Raw genomic sequence first — 12,276 nt, 5'->3', positions numbered from 1 at the left:
TGCCGGTGGTTCAGATGAAAACATCTCACTACTGGCAAATTATTTTTCGAACCCGAAAATTCACGTATAATACCTTTCACGGAACAGAGTAGTTTGATAGGACTACCTATAGACAGCAGCGAGAAAATGCGTGAAGGGCAGTAATTTAGCTATACGAAATATTTTCAAATATAACATTTAGTACTCCCACGTTCGATTCTAATGTGTAACTCAAATCTTTGACGGGTTCCCATTCGCTCACCGAAGTTAAGCACTGTCGCGCTCGGCGCGTACTTGGATGGATGACCATTCAACCGTGCCGACTGCTGTTGGTAGTAAGGCAGGCAAAGGAATTGTAAACAGTCTCTAACGACCTTCGCCTTCGACGAGCCGTAAAGCCGTAAGTTTACTTCCTTTTTCTAATCTTTGAAAACACAAGAACTCTATGTCAGATTAACGAAATAGGTACTTTTTAGGATTTTGATGCCGAAATAGGCAAAATTAGGCGTCAACGTCGAAATACGCAATTTTAGGTCCTATAGAACTAACGGTATTCAGTTTAGTTAGTCATGAAACGCGTAAGTACCAACTTATATGCAAATTGGAGCTTAGGAAAAAAATAGGTTTTAACCTAAAGATCCCTGATCTATTTTTCACATATGAATAATAAAACACCTATAAAGAGTATTTGGCAATAACAGGGATAGCGATATAAAAAAATAAAAAAAGACCTAAGTGTTAGACAAATACGAAGCATGAGCGCTTATCAACTAGCCACGTTGCTGCACGCTGGTCAGAAAATATTTTTTTCCATCTGTCGTATAGTGTGGAAAAACTTGGAGCCACTGTCTTATATGATGAAACAGGCACTTTTTAGGATATTAAAGCCGAAATAGGTAGAAATAGGCACTAACGTCGAAATAGGCTTTTTTAGGTCCTATAGAATTAACGCTATTATGTGTAAATGGTCATGAAACGCATAAGTAAAAATTTTTATGCAAATAGGAACTCAGGAACAAAATAGGTTTTTACCTAAAATCCGCGGTCTAGTTATTACGTGTTCGTACAATGCGTTTCCCGCGCTACTCCCAGAATGGAAATTAGGCGGCTGCTAGCCGGGGACTACAACTGGCCCTGTCTAGTGTAGCGATCTGGCCAAAAATTTTCTGTCAAAATTTCACTTTCTTGCATACACCGAGAAGATAATACGTAATCTTTCTTACCTGTTATTCCTGTTAGTCGTTTATCTCCACTCTGGTAATCCGAATCTATAGATTTTGCTAGTGATTTTACGACGCTGGACATTCGCAAACCGAATCAACCACATAAACAAGCAGAAATTGGCATTCACCGGTTTGGCTTTATTCGCTCAGCTCGTATAGCCCCGTCCCGTTTTGTCTGCAGGAAAGTTTATTTCTAGATGCGACGAGGATTCCCCTGGCAGATACGTTACGTACACTACGCACGCATTCAAAAATCAACTTATAATTCATTCAGAAATCAACTTAGAATGTGTTCAAAAACCAGCAGGGGAGCGTTTCATAATCATATGAATAATCGATAGGCCGACGTGCGCTGGATGCTAGGTGCATTGTGAAACAAGGTGTTTTTCCTCACGAATATGAATTTGCCCCCTTCCCCCGAAATTTCCGTCCGGTTCAGATACCCCGGTTTACCGTCACCCACCACTAGATCCGGACCTGCTGCACACACGTGAATCAGGCGGCTTGGGCGCGCCAATAAAATTTTTCCGGGTACCATGTGGCTGGTTGCTGCTACTGCTACTTACTCAGCCAACGGCCACATTTCTGTAGCCAGAAGAGGGAGAAGGTACTACTCATACGCGACTCAACTGCGCGTGTGCATGAGCCCATTCGTAACTGATTAAATGAGTTTAATGTGAACAGTTACGTCGTCACGCTCATCGGAGGTAATTTGTTGTTATGAAGCACTGCATAGTCTTCCGAAAGCCTTTAACAAATTTTGCTGTTCACAGACGCTTGTACGAGCACTGTGTTATTATATATGACGCATTTCCTTTGCAATTTAAGTTTTTTTCTCTCGTTCATGTTTTAATGCTGCAGTATAATTCTGCAGTAGTGGGATACAGTAACATCCTTTGTTACAGTATCGGTTCTTACCAATAAAAATTACAAAAATTTAACTCAAAACTAAAACAACGGAAAATTCCCGGAATTCTAAAAAATTCCCGGGTTTCTGCAGGTTTTCTCCCGGATGAAAAAATTCCCGGGTTTTTCCCGGATCCCCCGGGTCGTATACACCCTGATATACTTTTTATAACTGCATCTGATAATTCTTGAGAAGACAATTACAGGTGATATATTTATTTATTTATTTATTTGTCCATATAAATCTCTTTTTAAGTACATATATTGTACACAGAATATTGGACAGAAAACATTTTTGGCTATTGGATTTTCAAATATCAAACATAAATTTTATAAATTTTTATGACAAATTGGATCTATACAGTTAATAATTACAAATTTTTGAAATACTGTATATTTATAACTTATTTCTACAATTAAAGATACAAATTACATTTTTTCTTGCATAAGAAACTGTGAGACTGAATAGTAGCAGTTTTTCAGAAGGTAGGATGTCACAGACTTTTTAAAGCTTTGTAGTTCAGTATGAGATTTTATATATCTTGGTAATCTGTTGTAAAGTTTTGTTCCTGCATGATATACACCTTTTTGGCATAATGTGGTGTTCGAATGATTGACATGTATGTCACTGTCTGACCTGGTACTGTAATCATGGACACTTTTGTTTTGAGGAAAAAGGTTTTCTTTTCTCAGTATGCTTTTTTTGACATGCGTGACTATATCCAGTATATAAATGCAGGGAAGGGGTAGGATCTTTAGATCTTTAAAGAAAGGTTTGCATGATTTTCTGCTACTCACTTGTTTCATCATTCTTATAATTGCCTTTTGTTTCCTGAAAACTGTTATGGCCTGATGTACATTTCCCCAGAAAATGATACCGTACTTCAGTATTGAATGTACACGAGCAAAGTATACAGCCCTAACTGTTTCTGCACTAGTACTATTGCAGAGAATTCTTACCACATAGCTCATTTTTGCTAGTTTTGAATTTAGGGCTGTGATATGAGTGTTCCATTTAAGATTTTCCTGCATATGAATCCCAAGAAATTTAGTTTCATTGACAGAACTAATGTTTTGGTTATCTATACATATTTCAGGTTGTGCCGGATTTTTATTTTGATCAGTGTGGAAATTCATTAGTACAGTTTTTTGGGGATTAACTATTAGCCTATTTCTGGTAAACCATTCAGACACTCCTTTTGTAATATCTTTTGCAGATGCAGTAAGATTTTCTTCATTATTTCCTTCAATCAATAGACTGGTGTCATCTGCAAACAGTACTGCTTCAGAATCCCTAACGTGTGATGGTAAATCATTAATGTAGACCAAAAAAAGAAAGGGACCTAAAATGGAGCCCTGTGGAACACCATGAGTTAGTCCACATGATTCTGAAACGTGTACCTGGAGTTCATTTCCTTCTGTGTAGTTAATTTTAGTTACCTGAGAACGATATTCCAAATATGATTTGATCCACTGATTTGGCACACCTCTTACACCATACCATTCGAGCTTCCTCAGGAGTATAGAATGATCAATCACATCAAAAGCTTTTGTTAGGTCCAAGAATAAACCTGAGATATTTCTGTGGTTGTCCACTGCATTTACGACATGGTTTATCAGATTGAAAGTGGCAGTTTCAATTGATCTCTGTGGTCTGAAGCCATGTTGACATCCAGAAATAATATTATTCTTGTCGAAGAATGTAATTAGTTTTGAAAGGAACACTTTTTCAATAATTTTCGAAAACCCTGACAATAGAGACACAGGCCTATAGTTACCCATACATTGATCACCTTTTTTATATAGGGGTATTACTTTTGCCATTTTCAGTTGCTGAGGGAAGGCACCACATGATAAGGATGAATTGCATATGTCCAATAAAGGTGAAAGTATTTGTCTTGCTGTTATTTTTATAATATAATGTGGTATATCATCAATACCGGTTGAGTACTTACTCTTCAGTGAATTAATGGTATTTAGCAGCTCTGTTGGGCTTACTGGACTGAGGAACATGGATATATTATTTATTTCAATAGATGAAAGTTCTTTCCATGTTGTATTAGGTGGATTTCCAAATTTTTCCTTCACTAATTTCCCAGCAACAGTTGCATAGTAAGAATTGAAACTATTTGAAACTTCCCTAGGGTCAGTGACATTCTTGCCATCATGTGATATCACAATATTTTTGTGAGTTGTCTTCTTCCCAGTAAGATCCTGCACAGCTTTCCACATGGACTTAGTTTTATTGGATGACTTCATAATATATTTGTCATTTTCCTTAATTTTTGCCTCATTAATGATGCGTTTCAAAACTAGCTTGTATTTTTTGAAATAATTAATAAATTCTGGACTGCTGTTAGTTTTTGACTACAGAAAAAGGTCCCACTTCCTTTTACATGATACTCTGATGCCTGATGTAATCCAGTTTCTGAATCTATCTGTGCTCTTGGAAATAACTTTCCTTTGTGGAAAAGCTATGTCAAAGTTATGCTTGAAAATGTTCAAAAAATGTTCCATCTTTTCGTTAGTATTAGAGGTATCATATACTTCTCTCCAAGATTGTTCACTGATTAGGTACTGGAAGCATTCAATATTTTTCCCACTATAAACCCTTTTATGGATAACATTTTCTATACTGGTCGAAATGTGATTTACAGGTATGGTCAGTAATTGTGAAAGGTGGTCACTATAGCCGGTATCAAAGTTTTCTGATGTACACTTGTCCATGTTTACACATACCTGATCAAGGAGAGTGACACTAGTTTTATTTACATGTGTTGGAGAGCTAACAGTAAGACAAAGATTGTAGGCCTTTATAATATTTAAAAACGTTTCCCTGTGAGGGCTATGGCTCAGAAAGTCAATATTAAAATCACCACATAGTACCACTGTTTTCCCAGTTGTCTTAAGTTTGCCTAAAGCAAGGTCCAAGTTTTTGAAAAAAACACTTATGTTGCTAACAGGAGATCTATACACACATAAAATAATAGTGTTTTCAGACATTAACTCTACAGCTGAGATTTCAAAGTCTCTTTCACAACCAAGTTTGCAAACAGATGTTATACTCTTATAATCTACATTTTCTTTTACATATATACAAGTTCCCCCATGTTTTGATTCCATTCTACAAAAGCAGTTTGCAAGGTTAAAATGTAATATTTTTAAGTACTGAAAATACTCATTTTGTAACCAATGCTCACAAAAACATAACACTGAAACATCTTTCCATTCACTATTGAGGAGTATATTTATTTCATCAACTTTGTTTGTTAATGACTGTACATTCTGGTGTACAATCTTCAGTCTATATTTGCAATTTAATTCTGCATCACATTTATTTGTGATACAGTCTACTTCCCTAAAAAATGCCTTTCACCCTTTTTATAAGACATTGCATCTTTCTTTATGACCCATTTGTCCAAAGTACTTTGGACTGCTTCTATATTAGACCTATTGTGATTCCAATTTGCTAGACGACAGATTTCTTCGACCAAAAATTGTTTCCCAATGTGATTTAAATGAAGGCCATGGCTGGTGTGCATGGACCTGTCTAACGTGCTTACATTTATTAAGTTCACGTACAGAAGCTTTTTGCATACAGTATCTATCTCTTTGTTTATTCTTTCTATTAACTTATTTACACATGACCAAGGAGGAAGGTCGTATCTGTGTGGTTGATTTACAACAGCTACATTTGTGTTGCCTAATTTGGGTAGCACACTTTCAAGAACAGTGATGAGTTCACTACCTTTATCTCTGGCAACATCATTCGCACCTACAAAAATTACGACACAGTCTTTTGGGTTAAGGTTTTCACACGATTTTACCACTGTTTTTGTCACTTCTGCAATGCCTGCTCCTGGTTTGAAAAAAGGCTTGGACACTTGCGTTAGTTTGTGTATCTGCTACCTTTTCTGCTGTCTGACGTCCATGATTATCGGCAAAAATCAACACTTTTTGTTCTTTTTTGCACACTTTAGGCCAGTCGACTGATTTTTTAATCACATTTCTTTGTTTAGGATTCGACATGAGCGGAAAATTTACAGTGCACGGCTGTTGTTGTTTGTAATTATTATCTGGACTCGTATGTTCCTGATTGACATTGTTTGTAGAATCACGTTTGTCATTATAACTATTTGATGCACTTACTTTATTATTTCCAAGTTTTGTACTGGTTTCCACAGTAGTTCTTCCTTTGATTACATCACTCGTAGCCGATATTTCTTCCAGGTTCAGACCATGCTCTGTTTGTTGAGTTGTACAGCCAAGATGTTGCAGCTGTTTCTCCAATAAGGCTACAGTCCTTTTAAGTTCACTGTTTTCACTGTTTTTTGCAGTTAAAACGAGACGAAAATCTTCGCAATGTTTACATGTCGATGTCACTGAATTTGCATTTGCTACGGTTTTTTCACTAGATTTTGATCTTGTAATGATTTCGTTTGCGTATTTTGCTTTAACTTCGCAGCAGTAACATTTTCCAGGTCGAACAACGATACTTTTTTGCACTGAATACATAAAGACTCATTCTTTTTTACGTTTTTCGCGGAACTCGATTGTTAAAGTTGACATTGAAACCGGTGATAAAAAAGTTCAAGAAATGTCCTAGAATTTGCCAGTACGGAGGCCGGAATCGGCATTAGTGGTGCAAACATCGCCAAGCAGAGCCCTTGTGATACGCTGTGTCAGAAAGTCAACATATTTGCCTGTTTACTTGTCTGCACTGCAGGTTGCTCATTTCTGCTGAACATTCATTGCATGCAGATGTACACCAATGAGGAGAAGTTGGATATACTACTTTTATATGGTGAATGTAAAAGAAATGCTGTAAAAACATTAGTGGTATAGGGCTATCTATCTGGATTGCTGATGTCCTACACACCAGGTACTTGCATGAATTATTAAGACGCTAGTGGAAGCAGGCTGCTTGAACGTCAAAAAGAGGACAAGAAAGAAGACTGCAACTGATGGAGAACATGAAGGAGCTGTTCAGGATATGACACTAATCAATCCACACAATGGTACACGACATATTGCCCAGGAATGTGAAATCAGTCAGATGAGTGCCATTTGCATCCTGCATTGACGAATTTCCATCTCTATCATCCGTCATTACATCAGGCACTCCCCGACCATCATTTTCATCATCATACAGAATTTTGTTGGTCTGCCCTTCAGCAACTGAGAGGTGACCCTACATTTTTCCAGCATGTGCTCTTTACCAATGAAGGAACATTTGCTAATTGCACTAATGTAACTTTGCATAACATGCACTACTGGGCAGCCAGGAATCCACACTAGCTTCGATTGGTGCAACATCAACAGTCGTGGAGCATAAACCTATGGTGTGGTGTCATAGGAAGTTACGTTGTGGGGCCTTACTTCATCTCAGGCATTCTAAATGGACATTATTAAACATACTTTCAGATAAACATTCTGCCAGTTCTTCTAAAAGAGGTACCACTGGATATTTGACAGTGTATGTGGCTGCAACATGGTGGTTGTCCAGCTTACTCATCACATGTTGCAATGCAAATACTCAATGACAACTTTCCTGAATGTTGCATAGACAAAATTCTGTTGTCAAATGGCTTGCGAGATCCCCCAGTTTGACATCTGTTGATTTCTGTCCTTGGGGAGCAGTAAAAAATGCACACTATGACGAAAACCAACTATGACAGATGATATATATCGTCTAATCACCAGTGCATGGACTATCATATCATCCACTGTGATTACATCTAAACATCATACTTTCGAATGGCAATTGCAAATGTGCCTTTCAGTCCATGGTCAACAGTTTTAACACATGCTTAAATAGAGGATAAAGATATTTTTTTGGAAGACAAAATTTATATTATGTGATTTAGGTAGTTACCAAATCATTGTTAGTAAAATGTTAATTTCATTTAGTGTGCATGAAATTGCACTGCAGTGTCAAATAAGTAGACAGCATGTATTGAACATAGCTGGTAACACTGTCATTACAAACTTATTTTCACCATGAAACAACGTGTTGTGAAGAAGAATATTTATTTTGTGGTGTACAGGTGGTCACCAAAGTATATTTAATAAAATCTTTAATTCAACAACTGTATCCCATATGACATAATTTAGAGCAGTGTAGATAGAGACAGTTGTCTGACAACATGTATTTTACCTCTAAGAAGCACACAGTCATGTACAGGAAAAGGTAAGTCAAATCTTCCTTATAATATGTAGATATTTAATACAGTAGTTGTTCTTTGCAGCATAAAATACCTGTTTATTTTTGAAGAATGAACAGTTGATTTCTCTGTTTCAGCTTTTCATAATCGCTTTGCGATATGCTAAATTCTAGCCTATGTTGTATTTTCATATACAATGTTTGTAGGATGTAAGTTGGTTTAAGGGGAAATAAAGCTTTATACCTGTAGCACAGGTCTACCTTACGGTACAGAACTATGTAGCCTGGTTCGAGATGCACTGGAAATGCCATTTCCGGCCACCATGCTCTCACATTCTAGGATATTTCTTGGATTTTTATGAGAGGTTTCAACATCAACATTAACAAACACTGTATCGCTGTAATTGTTTCCTCAAAATCTATCAAATGCAGCTATAAAAAATATATGGTTACATTAAAAAAAAAGTGCTTCCTTCAATATCTCTGTTGATACCAGTGCTTAAAAAATGTGCCTCAATGTTCCAACATGAGCCAAAAACCAAGTTTCGATATGTGTAAGCGTTCACGAAATAAAAGGGGTGTTACATCTTACATGACTCACTCTGTATACTGAAATTCTGTTTACACAAAAAATAATGTATTCATATTTGAGAAAACATGGTAGGAATACTTGCGATAATGTAATTTCAGTGTAATTAACAAAAATGTAATCACCATAGTTTATCCATATCCTTTCACTTATTTTTCCATGAAAACAAGAGATATGTAGTTGTCTTTGTACCACATTCCACACATTTCACTTGTAACCACCAGGTGATAATATATATATATATATATATATATATATATATATATATATATATATATATATATATTTAATTATCAACAACACCTGTAAATGTGATCAGCAAATTTACTATACACAACAATATACAAATTGTTAATAAGAGTTTATAAGACCTGCAAAAAATTGTGTGGGAGACCCAGTATGATGTAAGATCTTGAGCAGCACTCTGTGATGTAATAGACTGTACACCTTAAACAATAACTGACTTTTCATGTCTTTTGAGAACCATGGTATTCTCTGGCTCATTTTCACTGAAGAAACTTACAGGAAACATCAACTGCTGTGAAGCAACAAAATGAAGATTTGTTCCAGTCAAAGTGTATTATTTTGAACAGAGTTACACCCATTAAACTTCAAGAACATTTATTTCAGCTACCACTGGCAAAATTAATATTTCGTAAAGATGTTTACTTGCATTTATTTTCTGTTGATAACATTTATCCCCAGTAAGGTGGTTACCCCTCAGTCTGGAACACGGTAAATTATCAATAAAGATTTTCTTTACTTATGCTCTAGGCATTAATATTTACAATCCTACTTGAAATTTCAAACAGTTTTCTTCAATAATCTGGCAATTCATTCTCTACTAATAACACATAAGCTGTTGTCCTGTCAGAGGTATTTTTAGTTGATCATTGCATAGGGTAATCTCTCTGGCCAGAGTTTCATGCAGGGCTGAGGTATTTTGCTTGCTGATCAACATTTCCATCTCCGAGATCTTCAATTTGTGTTTGCAATTTTTTGGCAGCATTCCCACAAAATCAGTTTTTTTTTATTTACAACACTAAACTTCACAACAGATTACATATTTTGCTATCTCAGTAAGGTCAGAACATTGTTCATGAAACTAACCTTAACAGTAGTTGTGATTGGGAAAGTGTCTTGTAGGACATTGTAATGTAGAGTACCTGCACTACTGTCTGCTGTAGTGATCTATCACATAAAATTATACCACTACACTATTATCCTTTTGTAAGTAGTTCTCATACACTAATGCATCTTTACTGCAGCCACCAACGGCAATACTCAACAAAGTCCTTGTCCTAGGAGGTACATCATACTGCTTGAGAACCGCTAGTGGTCCCCTGACAGAAATGCTCCTACTGATGGAGTGCTGGGAATTGCCATCAACTGTAGGTGCCTATCTGTGACCACATCTATACCAAGAACACACTGCAGCCACAGTGGAGCATGGTGTTTGTTTCAGCCTGTCTTCCGTGTGCTGGACCGTACACAGGCTGCAGGCTAGCTGCTCTGGCCCACCGAGGCTGCTGAGCTGTGTGCAGTCCGTCACACTACAGACAGCAGAACAGTCTGCCAGCCTGCTGGTTCACCACACCACAGTTCTATGTTCTCTGTTTACAGATTCAGCACTCCTCCCTCACTGCCTGTACTTTGGTGCACTCCAAGTCTGTCTGTATCCTGTCGCGTCCCAAGCATGGGTATTGCGAGGGATTGAGCGACACAGTTCATGGATGGGATTTAGCCGGTTGACCTTAGTGAGAGGGAGACTTTTTGATCTGGCTAAGATGTAGAAATCCCTGGTGTGAAGGTACAAGGCTAGGAAGCGGGTAGAATTAAAGTCTTGATAACTTTAACAAATTGCAGTTTATTCTGAATGAATACAGCTCACCCTAACTGCGTGGTGATTGAATTCACAGGAAGGCCAAATCTAATACAGAGACGGTGACTAACTCCACCGTTCCGACTGCCTACTAGAAGTTCTGCAATATTTCCTAGCACCCTACGTTAGAGTCCCGCGGCTACGCCCTAACGCTCTCCAGCGACCATCTCCGGCTGCCTGCCTACAGCCCGTCCCTCAGCCCAAGTCGGCTGCTGCTATCACGCTCTAACTACTCGACTAGAAGAACCGCAAGACAAGACCTCAGAGCGGCGTGCTCTCGGGTTTTGTTAGCGTTTCCCCTTCAACCCCGCCAGCGCTTGGCATGTCGTAGCTTCGAAGGCAACTTGTCCTTATTTGGTATCGTTAAAGCATTGTTGTTGCTATTGTTCTTCAGAGGCTGAGTGGGGGGATAGAGGCGCCTCTCCCTATACGGTCACGCACTGTGTCCTGAGCCCTTCATTGGCTCCTCATGACGTAGCGCTGTCCCCACCAAGGGCCCTCTTTCTTTCTCTCTCCACTCCAAGACCTCTCTCTCTAGCCAGGAATGCTTTCTGTTGATACTTCTTAATTCATTGCTTATCATGAGTCCCTACACAGACCTTTGTTTGTATCTGCTGGCTGTTTGCTTTATTATCAAGCGCCGCTGCCCAGCAGTTTGACTGCCGCCTCGGCTGACCCCTCGGCCACGCCTGGCGTCCAGCACTACAACTTTAACTTCTTCCTACGTACTATTCTCAAGGTACTGCAATTAGACTTGGCTTGTTCCTGCAGTTACAACACCTCCCCTGCCAGGGAAATTGGCGTTACTCCTCAGAGTAGCATCAATCGTGATTCTCTCATTTTATTTGCTTACATTTTATTTTGTTACATCAACACTTCACATGTTTTCTTTTTCTTTCATATACATTCGGTACACTTAATTCCATTAACTTCTTTGTTAGACACAATACATTTATCAAGGTACATTTTTTTCCAAATCATTGATACAATTACAATCAAGGTACATTTTTAAAAGCATTGATACAAAATACCATTTTCATTCAACATTGGTAATTACAAGTGCGTACAGTTTCATAAGACATGGACAAAACACTAAAATTGATTACACCTTTTTATAAGACACTTTTAATATATTTTATCTTTTGATTTTACTTAACGCCTGTTTCTGAACAGAACTGACTCTTCTTGGTTTTTCCCACATCTTTCATATATTACTACATCTTCAGTTTCTTTATTAGCATGTCTTCTGCTTAAGCTAGTCTCTGGGTATTGATTTACTATGGTGTTTCTTATACATACTTTACCACAACAGTTATTATCGTCAAAGTACTTCCATAAACTTTTGAAGCATTCTTTACAGCATCTACAATTTTTACAACAACATGTTATTACAATAAAAATGACTATCACTATAGCTACGTATGTAGTTATTGAGTAATGTGTAAAATATCTGGAATATTTTAGTTCTTCCTCCTGCCTTTCTGCCATTTGCTGGACATCATCCCGTCTTTTCCCAGCGACTTTCAAGTCGTCT

The sequence above is a fragment of the Schistocerca nitens genome, chromosome 3 (genome assembly GCF_023898315.1).
Source record: "Schistocerca nitens isolate TAMUIC-IGC-003100 chromosome 3, iqSchNite1.1, whole genome shotgun sequence".
Taxonomy (NCBI): Eukaryota; Metazoa; Arthropoda; class Insecta; order Orthoptera; family Acrididae; genus Schistocerca; species Schistocerca nitens.
Note: the sequence above shows the minus strand (reverse complement) of the source record.